Source organism: Bos grunniens, chromosome 3 (genome assembly GCF_055505025.1).
Source record: "Bos grunniens cultivar Pamir isolate PY7600 chromosome 3, Bosgru_T2T1.0, whole genome shotgun sequence".
Taxonomy (NCBI): Eukaryota; Metazoa; Chordata; class Mammalia; order Artiodactyla; family Bovidae; genus Bos; species Bos grunniens.
The window spans coordinates 80329635-80342425 of record NC_141167.1 but is presented as its reverse complement, the minus strand read 5'-3'; positions in this window follow the sequence as shown (position 1 = coordinate 80342425).

The window sequence follows — 12791 nt, the reverse complement described above, 5'->3', positions numbered from 1 at the left end:
TATTATTTAGTGGTTGTATCCACTTGTTTTCTTCAATTATTATTTGTGGTGGTTGTATCCACTGAGAAAGTTGGGTTCATAACATGTAAATTGGATCCTCTACTTCCCTATATACTTATTTTTAAATATTTTGTTGACAAATATATGTTTCTTTTCAGAAACTAAATTAACTTTGATTAAATACTACATTTACTGATTATCTCAACATACAATGTTTCCTTTGAGAAGCTTGTTTCCCAGGTATATATTATATATTTATAATTATTTATATTATACATATATGAACATGCATTCATATTTTGTGTTTGAAAAAAAATGTGATGTTAACTTACTGATACAAAAATGAAATTATGAAAAGAATCTTTAACGTAACAACATGTTTCTTGTTTTGTTTATCCTTTAATTTTGTGTTATTGAATCTATACTGAAGTCATTTTCTCATGTTTTTGACAACAGAAGCAGTTGCTATAACAAATGATTTAACATCATGAATTTCAATGGAAAATTGGAAAGTTCTATTACTACAGGAAAATCTTTTGTCCTGGACACAAAGACCTCAGTTATTAATCCTGTCAACACTGATATATTCTGTCACCTCAAATAAGTTATTAAAGTTGAATTGACCTCATAAACTATCAAAGACATGAGTAGTTATCATAGAAAGGAAGCCATATTTTAATATAAATAGCTTTGAAAATTAGTAATCACAGTGAACAATGCTGCCATGCAAAACTGGGAATGAGATTTATGCTAGTATTTTGGATTTACTAATAGATAATGTTTATGTATTTGGAAATAGGTGATATGTCATGGAAATCAATTAACTACAGTGCATTGACTCTAGATAAGCCTTCTAAATGAAAAATATCCCTCAAGTAGTCAATCAAGATGCAATTTAAACTTGACTCCACCACAATTTTAATTTTCTTTGTGAGTGGACTTCATGTCATAAGAAAAACAAGAAAAAATGAAAGCATTGTTCATTATTTGATCTTAATAAAATAAAGTAAACCTTTAGTTTTCACATTCTGACTGGCAGGATTTTATGCTTCCTATTTCTTAAATCTGTTATTCCAAGTTACAAATTTCTGAAATACATTCGTGTATGTTCTAAACTTAAATAGCTGAATTTATGTACACTTCACTCAGGCAACAATGATTTACCAATTGCCTCCTATGTCTCTAGCAGTCCTCTAGGCAATGAGGAATTAAAAGTCAATTAGACAAATTCATTGGGCCTTACTAAATACAGAGAATAGAAATTTTTCTTGAGCGTTCATTAAACACATTTTAAATTATTATTTAACTAGTCCAAAAAGTTCAGCCTGTTGCAGAGAAATTGCATAGGATGTATGCTTATACCACAATGCGATGGTTCTAGATGCTAATGCAAACATTTGAGTAAATCCCACAACCCCTTCACCTGCAACACTAAAATCACTTAGGAACAAATCCACCATACTAAATGTTTATTGAGTCAAAGAAGAAGTAAAAACTATCATATCAAACAACTTATTACATAACTGAATGGAGGAGGATGTGCATAACAACATTCGGTCAAAGTAATTTTCTATACTAAGTGGGAACTTATAAGCCGAAATGCTATCTTTAGGAAAAAGAGAGAGAATAAATAAAAAAGAAATGAATAGCATACAAGATTAAGAGTAAATTCAGCTTAATTTTTTAGAAAAAGAATATACAAAAGCAATAGGCAGTAAGTGAGAAGCAAGATTGCTAAAACCATTACTAGGCAAGTTATAAATTGGAAAAACAATAGTATTGCTATGACAGAGTTACCTGGAAAAAAATAATAAACTTTAGAAAGCCCTTGCTGCTGCTAAGTCGCTTCAGTCATGTCCGACTCTGTGCGACCCCAGGAACTGCACCCTACCAGGCTTCTCCGTCCATGGGATTCTCCAGACAAGAACACTGGAGTGGGTTGCCATTTCCTTCTCCAATGCATGAAATGGGAAAGTGAAAGTGAAGTCATTCAGTCGTGTCTGACTCTTAGCGACCCCATGGACTGCAGCCTACCAGGCTCCTCCATCCATAGAATTTCCGGGCAACAGTACTGGAGTAGGGTGCCATTGCCTTCTCCCCGGAAGACTCTAGCTGCTTTTAAAAAACAGAACTAGAGACCTCTGACCCACCAGCACTAAACTCAGCTCCTTGCCAGACTACCTGGGCTGTTAAACATCTGTTTTGTCATAACAATGGTTTAAAGGACCTGCCTTCCTCACATTTTTTTTTTTTTTAATATAAGGTTTGTTCTGTTGAAAATGATTAACATTTTAAGCAGGGGAAAGAAAAGCCATCTACCAGATTAAATTTTTGAAGGATTTTGTTATTTGCTATACAAATATACATTCCAACTTCTACAACCTCTCCAGGCTGACCTCCTTTTCTACAAGAACAAGAGATCAACGCTGCAAGCCTCCTACTTCAAAGACATAATTACTAATACACAAATGTCCTCTGAAAGCTTCTGCAACAGACAAAAAGGACCAAGAGGCCCATGTGTTATAATACATTTTGTTTTCCAACAACAAACTCCTATAAGGAAAAAAGCAGTCTTATCTGGACAAGCCTGTCAGTCATCAGAGGTCTGCAGCAATTGTAGTGGCTGACAGCCTCTGCTGTTTGGCCGTACTATAAAACCCATCTCTTCTTTGAGCAGCTGTCCTCCTCCAGGACCCTCTCATCCCAGTACTTAGGTACCTAATAAAAATCTAAAGGAAGAAGGAAATACAGAAAAAAATTTAAATTATTTAAACTGTATGTAAATACAGTTACATTTTTGTATAGTGTATGTCATGGCTGTTTGAAGAAAGGTACCCAATTTTTGGTGGAATCATATTTGTTTTAGTTTTCTGAAAAAATGCAGTTTAAAATTTGTCAGAAACAGATTTAGATTGCTGACTTTGAATTATATATATAATTTATGAAAGCGTATCACAAAAGGCACAAATGTAGTCATTTGTCAAAGGTGCTTACAGCAACATTTTATAGCAAATATAGTATAATTAATATAGCATAAATATATAAGCAATGAACACAATATCTATATATAATCAACTTTATATTTTAAAAAGTTCAATTGTCAAATTTTATTATAAATTATATACTGAAAATAATTCAGTATCATAAACTCTAATTTTACATAATAAAAGTAAAAATATATTTAAAGAATTTCTTAGCACTGTTTGAGAGATTATGTTGTTAATGAAAATTTATAACTATTATTATTATGTTTATATTCAAAACTATGGAATCAAGATATCTGCCAGGATTACAAAGTGAGCTTTAAATCGTAAGGTCAACACATCATTTAGTGGAATCTGACATATAGTAGAATCTATTAGTCCCTTACAACCAACCCCTACGTATTCCAACTAATATATTTACTTAGCTTTCAAGTTTATAATTCAAGTTCACATGTCAATAACAGAAATAGTCCATCGTAACATATATTTTTGTCTGCAAGAACTTATAAAAAAGTTAGTATATGCTCAGTGTTTTTGATGTCCATTAATTGAATAAAAGTTTGATATGGTACTACCACCTAATCTGCCTCTTGAGAAACCTGTATGCAGGTCAGGAAGCAACAGTTAGAACTGGACATGGAACAACAGACTGGTTCCAAATAGGAAAAGGAGTATGTCAAGGCTGTACATTGTCACCCTGCTTATTTAACTTCTATGCAGAGTACATCATGAGAAACAATGGACTGGAAGAAACACAAGCTGAAATCAAGATTGCCGGGAGAAATATCAATAACCTGAGATATGCAGATGACACCACCCTTATGGCAGAAAGTGAAGAGGAACTAAAAAGCCTCTTGATGAAGGTGAAAGTGGAGAGTAAAAAAGTTGGCTTAAAGCTCAACATTCAGAAACCGAAGATCATGGCATCTGGTCCCACCACTTTATGGGAAATAGATGGGGAAACAGTGGAAACAGTGTCAGACTTTATTTTTCTGGGCTCCAAAATCACTACAGATGATGACTGCAGCCATGAAATTAAAAACACTTACTCCTTGGAAGGAAAGTTATGACCAACCTAGATAGTATATTCAAAAGCAGAGACATTACTTTGCCAACAAAGGTTCATCTAGTCAAGGCTATGATATTTCCTGTGGTCATGTGTGGATATGAGAGTTGGACTATGAAGAAGGCTGAGTGCTGAAGAATTGATGCTTTTGAACTGTGGTGTTGGAGAAGACTCTTGAGAGTCCCTTGGACTACAGGGAGGTCCAACCAGTCCAACCAGTCCATCCTAAAGGAGATCAGTTCTGGGTGTTCATTGGAAGGACTGATGCTAAAGCTGAAACTCCAATACTTTGGCCACTTCATGTGAAGAGTTGCCTCATTGGAAAAGACCCTGATGCTGGGAGGGATTGGGGGCAGGAGGAGAAGCAGATGACAGAGGATGAGATGGCTGGAGGGCATCACCAACTCGATGGACGTGAGTTTGAGTATGTCCATGACCAGGAGTTGGTGATGGACAGGGAGGCCTAGCGTGCTGCCATTCATGAGGTATCAAAGAGCTGGACATGACTGAGCGACTGAACTGAACTGAAATGGAAAGTATGGTGATAATCACAGTATCACTTAATTATCATAATTATCCACTGAGATTTTAATTTTAAAGTGCAAAGAATATTTCAAAAACACTATCCATTTCTATCATTAGACACATACACACACAAACACAAAAATACAAAATTCTACCTAGCTCTTTTAAGAATTTTTAACCTGATACAGGAAGTAAATAATTCAAATAAAGACAATGCATTTAAATTGAAAATAAACATTCTATGTAGAAACATTCTGGAAGAATTTTGAAAATAAGTTGGTAGTTGTGGTGTTGGTGTGAAGCCAAACTTAGATTTCAACCTAATTTTTCAACCTACTGTCATGAATACCCATATAATTTATTTTGTTATTCTATTAAAGTTCAATACTAATAATATATATTTTTAACATAATGGAATAATCCAAAGCACTTTAATCACCATGTTTCATGATATGACAACAAAAATATCTATATTTAGTTTGTTTTATTAAGTTAATATTCATGTAAACACAGCAAAATATCTGCCTTGTTTAAAAGTAAATGTAAACACTATTTACAATGCTTTAAATATAACAGAATTATTCAGATAAGGCAGATTATAATAACTGATGAATTTATCACTTAGAAATAAGCAAGTGTAAGTAGCCCAGACCATTCTGTTTATCACTCAGAATATAAACCACATTAAATATGAGAAGTATTCTAGAATTATAAGAACTTCATGAAGAAAATTCCTACCATATTTAATTATTATTCTCTGGGCAATTTAAGTGTTCTTTTTATTCCATTACACCAACATTTATATTATATGAATCATAAAAATACCTCACTGTCAAGCAAGTTTTATGGAGTTGACTATGGTATTGTCAAGCATCTTAGTTCTACTTAATTTCTGTATCTTGAATAAATGCTTCTCCCTTACACAATTGCTAGTGATATAAATCTTTCCCACTTAAAAAAAAATAAAACGAGCTAAGTAAGTTATGAAATACAAACCATATTATCTAACTCATAAAACTGTTGAAGTACTTAAAATGACAAGGAAATGATTTGTGTGAATCCCCTAACCTCAAATTTAATGTTGAAAAAGAGCATTTTTACTGAACTTGAACACTGCATTGAAATGTGAAAAATTATCACATTCCATTTCTTTATAAGATAATTTTAATATCATTACAAAACACTTTTGTGATATATAAAGTAATTCCACAAAGCCCAAAATTAAAAACAAAATGAAAGTTTATACTAGCATGCCAAAGTAATTTTTTCTATCTGATATTCAATTCCACTTAATCCAAAAATATTATAGTTCAATTACTTTAACATATTTATCAATTGTATATACTTTGTTATAAGTTTTGACAACTACAGCTTCTATTTTAGTGGTAAAAGAAAGTGAAACTGTTAGTGGTTCAGTCGTGTCCAACTCTTTGTGACCCCATGGACTGTAGATGGCCTGGCTCCCCTGTCCATGGGATTCTCCAGGCACAAATACCAGAGTGGGTTGTTATTTCCTTCTCCAGGGGATCTTCCCAATACAGGGATGGAGCCCATGTCTCTTGCATCGCAGGCAGAGTCTTTACCATCTGAGCCACTCACACATGAAAACAGGCAAGAACACAATGGAGAAAGAATAGTATTTTCAATAAATGCTATTGGGAAAAGTGTACAGATTCATGCAAAAAGAGAAACTGGACCATTATTAGATCATATACAAAAAAAATCAAAATAGATTAAAAACTTGAATATAAGACCTGAGATCATAAAATTCCAAGAAAAAAGCACAGGCAGTAAGCTCTCCAATAACTATCCTAGCAATATCTTCTTGGGTCTGTATGCTCAGGTAATAACAACAACAAAAAATAAACAAATGCAACTATTACTATATTACACTTAAAAACATTTGCATAGCAAAGGAAACCACTAATAAAAAGATAGCCAACAAAATGGGAGATGTTTGCAAATCAGATCTGATAAGGGGTTAACATACAAAATACATAAATAACTTACACAATTTAATATAAAAAACCCAAACAGCTCAATTAAAAATTGGGCAAAAGACCTGACATTTTTTCCAAAGAAGACATAAATATGGTTAATTCTGAAAAAAGGGGCTGTTCATTCAGGAGGTCAGAAAAGAAGCTGAGGGAATAAAAAAGTATAATTGACTGGTGAAAGTGAAGCTGAGTCAAGAAAAGTATTTATTTTCGGCATGCTTCAGACAGTTTCAATCTTTGAAAAACACTGATTTGGAGTAAGCATTTGGTTCTGAGGCCTTACAATTCACATTTTAAAAGCTGATTATTGATTTTTTGAATATGTTTTTACTGAATTTCTGTTTCCTCTTTGTGTATTAACTTATTAATTTTAACATATCTAGAGTTCTGCATATGGCTAATGTTAAGTTTATGTCTATATCTATAGTGTTTTCCCAAAACAAGTTTAAGATTATAGTGAGACTTCATACAGAAAGTGTGAGGTCTTCCAGGAGGAGGTAGCCACTTTGAAATAAAAAAACACATGACAAAGAGGAAAAAGGTACTAAAAACCTCAACTTGGTAAAAAGTATGTGTTTATAAATTGTGTCTTTTCACTCAGAGAACAAAAAAGGTGTAGATTCAGTGGCTTGACCATCCTTGACCCCCGAACCTGAACAAAGCAAAGTGAACTTATTTAGTGAATTAACTAGATAGAAGTTCTCAGGAAGGTCCAAAGCTAATCTGACCAATCTCTTTTTACTATCATTCACCAGCCAAGTTAAGTCATCCAACCATTAGTCTTCAGGCCAGCTTAGACTGGATAGGAAGGAAGCTTTGGGAATCTATATTTTGATGCATGTTTTATGGAAAACTTCCTTTAAAATTAAGAAAGTAAAAGAAAATAAAAAATAAAACAAAAACCCTTCAGATAAGGTGTGGTACAAAAAGATGAATTAAAAAAAAAAAGCAACAGTAGCAGCAAAGAAATAATCAAATTAAAAGCAAAGATATTTACAAGTGGTTCACCTGCATAGCATGATTCTTCCTTCAGAATAAGCAAGAATATAGTTTACCTTACAGGGTACTCATATTCACTCTCTTTGAGTTGTCTTTATTTCACATAAATTGACCCTGGCAAGATGCTGCAGAAGTGACTGTCACCTACTATCCTTGTTTAATTTCAATATAATGACCATATTTATTTATCTTTTCATTTCAATAATCCCTATTTTACCACCTTCTGATATTCAGCAGGGCTGTAAAACATTCCCACAGTCATCCATGCCCCTAATTCTACTGCTCCATAAGAAAAATGAATAAATGAATGAATGCATGATGAATGAATAAGTAATCATCATGTGCTTCCTTTAAGGTTATGCTGCCCATTTTCTACAACTATGTTAATTATGGCACCTAGTGAAAACAATAATAGTTGTAATCTGGTACAACTAAAATAAACGTTTGAATAGTAATATGCATTTTCCAAGTCAAAAGTTAAATAATAATTTCAAGGCCAAAAACTGAAATAATATGAAAAATGGAATTGAGTTATGGAATATAAGATGTTTCCCAGGTGGCGGTAGTTGTAAAGAACCCACCTGCCAATGAAGGAAGCATAAGAGATGTGGGTTTGATCTCTGGGTCAGGAAGATCCTCTGGAGAAAGAAATGGCAACCCACTCCAGTATTCATGCCTGGAAAATTCCATGGATAGAGGATCCTGGTAGGCTACGGTCTATAGGGTAGCAAAGAGTTGGACATGACTGAACACAAATGCACACATACATATAAGATGCTAGAGTTAGAATTTCTCTTAAAGGAGAACTTTAAGAAAACTCATACTGCATCCTACTTTCTTTAATCTTTAATATATGTGCCTATAATGTATCTGATGTCATTATTATATTTTATTTATATATTTTATTATATTATATTTACATTATTATATTTCATTTAGACATGAAACCTAAAGAATTGGGTTAAGTTAAATTAACCTTTGTATTATCAATAACTGAAGGAGATTAGTAAGAAACATAGAAATATTAAAAAGTAACAAATGACATGGTTAGAGATGAAAGGATTCTGAGCTTCTAACACAAGGCTGTGTCCCAAGCCAAATGAGAAAAAATCTATTCTGTATTTCACAGTTTATAGAAAGTTTAGTTAATATTAAAATAATAGAATTAATGGGCTATGAAAATATATTTCAAAAATAGCAAACTAAACACAGGAACCTGCTCATTCTTAAAACAGTATCAGCTTTAGCTTTAATATTGATTTTATGTGACTGTAAAATATATAAAGCATTGTTGTTTAATTTCTCTGTATTTTAGTTTCCTCCTTAATAAAATGTGAAAACTAATTAAAGCTCTCTAATAAAATGTGCATGCAGTTAATTAATGCAGAATTGTGTCCAGAATATATTAAACAATTATTATATGTTAAATGGAAAACATATAAAATAAACAGGTTACAGATTTCTTAAATACTCATACCTATTAATCTTTTTTGATGGCCAAACTGTTGAGACAGCCACATTTATTAGAATAAAAGTAATGTACATGTTTTGTATTATTCACATATTTCTACCTCCATAAACATCATATATGTCTTTGGGGAGCAAATGTATGATTTTAAATATTCACTTAATTATTTCTAAAAACTGATGTTATAAAATGAGAAAACTGGAATCCCTAAGGTAAACCTCTAGTTATAACCTTGAGTAGATATTGTTGTATTTTAAGTAGTAAACTCTGACAACATTTCCTGGTTGTGTGAACATCTTTACTACTTTAAAATATTTCCATGGCTTGCTTTTGTACTTTCTTGGCAAAACCTAGCTTTTCTTGGGAAAAATGAGGGATGGAAAAAGAGTAAAAGAAGTGACATTCTCTTCATCATCTCCAGTCATATGCTTTGCTAGTTATTTGTTCACTGTCACACCTTAAATTTTGAAAATTATTTTCAATCTCCCAGATTCAACACAGTTCTGACCAAATTATTCTTACTCAATAAACATTGATTAACTCATTACACCATTTATGTTTCTGAAAAATACAAATGAGAATAAAAAAATTATTAATAGAGAAACACAGTTACAACATAATGTACAAACATTCAGTGGAGAAAATGAGAGATTTATGTTTACGATATGGAGTAGGGGAGTCAGATAGTCAGATATATGGCTTAAATAATAGCAGTTCATTCCCACAGTTGTGTTTCCACTACAAAAGGGAAGATGGTAAAAAGATATAGCATACAGGAAGCAAGAGACCTTGGTCAAAGCCTGAAAAGAGAATATGTAAAAGAGAGCAGAATCAGGAAGAACATCAAAGCAGAGGTTCAATACCTTGAAGTTTTGACCCAGAAAATCTCTACAGGAACCAACCGGGAGGCTAGAAATGATATGAAGTAAAGTTCCCAATGTAATATGAAGGGATGATAGGTGGACACTAAAGATCTATATGTTAATAAATACCTAGAATCTATGGTGCCACCTAGCAAACAAGATGTGCTCGTGAAGCCAGGCCTGGTATGAGAATGAGTTGCAAAATACAGGGTTCAAGTGGCAGGAGATAGACAGAAGGGGAATAGACCTTTAGAAGTAAATCCATATAATATCTTAGGAAGGGAGGTCTGAGAATTGTGATTGCTTATTGTAAAAGACTGCAACTTTCAGGTAAAGTCCTTGATATTTAAAAATTGGCACAGCTAATACTATCAGAACAATACCTTTAAATAATATTCCTTTTAAGTAGTAAGACACTGAAAAATATAGGGATGGAGTTGATGGCAAACTTTATATTTAGCATGTTTATTTTATAACATGAGAGGCTTATTTTAACACATTTATTTATGGACAGTTTATATGAATAGAAAAGCTGTACTTTATGTCAAATAGTTACTGATTTTCAGTGTCTCCAGGAAAAGACAACAGTATTTCAAAGCGTGATGACTTAAGATTGGTCAGTAAAGTTAATTTCAGAATAAGAAACAAAAGAAAATAAATAGATGAAGAAAATTGGAAAGGTGCACTATTATTTAATTATGTTATATAATAAAAATGTCTACTTAAAGGATTTAAGATCAATTTTGCACCAAACACAGGTACAAGTTCCAACATTTCCATTTCAGTTGTTTTGGACTTAAAGCAGTAGTTACATTAAAAATATATTCATTTTAAGGCAAAAAATGAAGAACTAAAGAGCCTCTTGATGAAAGTGAAAGAGGAGAGAGAAAAAGTTGGCTTAAAGCTCAATGTGCAGAAAACTAAGATCATGGCATCTGGTCCCATCACTTCATGGCAAATAGATGGGGAAACAGTGGAAACAGTGGCTGACTACTTTTCTGGGCTCCAAAATCACTGTAGATAGTGATTGCAGCCATGAAATTAAAAGACACTTACTCCTTGGAAGGAAATTTATGACCAATCTAGACAACATATTAAAAAGCAGAGATATTACTTTGTCAACAAAGGTCCATCTAGTCAAGGCTATGGTTTTTCCAGTGATCATGTATGGATGTGAGAGTTGGACTATAAAGAAAGCTGAGTGCAGAAGAATTGATGTTTTTGAACTGTGGTGTTGGAGAAGACTCTTGAGAGTCCCTTGGACTGCAAGGAGATCCAACCAATCCATCCTAAAGGAAATCAGTCCTGGGTGTTCATTGGAAGGACTGATGCTAAAGCTGAAACTCCAATACTTTGGCCACCTGATGAGAAGAGCTGGCTTATTTGAAAAGACTTTGATGCTGGGAAAGATTGAGGGCAGGAGAAGGGGACAACAGAGGATGAGATGGTTGGATGGCATCACCGACTCAATGGACATGGGTTTGGGTGGACTCCAGGAATTGGTGATGGACAGGGAGGCCTGGCGTACTGAGGTTCATGGGGTCTCTAATAGTTAGACACTACTAAGCAACTGAACTGAATTGAGCTGAAGATTTAAAATAGTATATTGATTTGTTTTTATAAAAAGTTATATAATTAAGTCCAACTGATTGCAATTGATGACATCGAACTGGCCATTCTAATTTTACCTGCAGTTCTGAGGGTTATATTAGTACATTGTTGCCATTTGATTGATATATTATCCCAGTCCTTTGTAATACTTTCATGAATAGCCTACACAGTAGAATTTCAATGTCAAAATATTAAAACTATTATGTTTCATCCCTAAAGCATTTTTTCATTTTATTCTGAAGTCATTTTAAAATATATTATTAGGAATTACTAGAAATTTCTTTAGCTTCCTTTTCACTTTCTAAATTAAAAAAAATTAATAATGTTATTTATTTATATTTGCCTATCCTGAGTCTTTGCTGCTGTTTGGGCTTTTCTCTAGTTGTGGGAAGTGGGCTACTCTGTAGTTGTGGTGCATGGGCTTCTTTTGTTACAGAGCATGGGCTCTAGGACACACAAACTTCAGTAGTTGTAGTGGGTAGGCTTAGTAGCTGCAATTCCCTGGCTCTAGAATGCAGGGTCAATAGTTGTGATTCACAGGTTTAGTAGCTCTACACCATGTGGGATCCTCCAGGAAAGGGATCAGACTCATGTCTCCTGCATTGGCAGTCAGAGTCTTCATCACTGAGCCACCAGGGAAGCCCTGCTATAGATTTCTTACTTAGCAGATATCTGACGCTTGTTTCACATCGTATTTGTTTAGCCATCCTTCTATTTGTTCATAATTCCATAGTTTATTTTAACTGTATTTGTTTGTACAAGAAAAATACATAAATCATATAGAAATATATTCTCACTTGAATTTTCTAAGTTATCAGTAATAGTTGAAAATACCATAAAATAACTTACTGATTTACTCAGTAAACACATAAGAAATTAAATGTAGCAATTTACAGTCACTATTCTGTTTTTCTAGGATAAAGAGAACTATGTAGACCGAATGCTAAATTCTAGGAATTTATTTATTTTTTGAAATATAATTGATACATAGTTTTGAAAAGACACTATATGAGATCTTGAATCTATATGAATAAATAAAGTGCATAGAGTTAAAGATAACTAATATGTAAACATTAAAAGGTGCAAAGTATTTTTTGTTAGAAATACTTTTTCTTTGCTATCTAACCTAAAATATAGCTGCATTAAGCAATGATTATAAATCTTTTTGTAATTTCCACTCAGTTTTGCTGTAAATATAAAATTGCTCTAAAAACATCCTATTTTAAAAGTGAAGAAAAAATATAACAAAAAAGTATATATCTATTGACCTGTAATGTA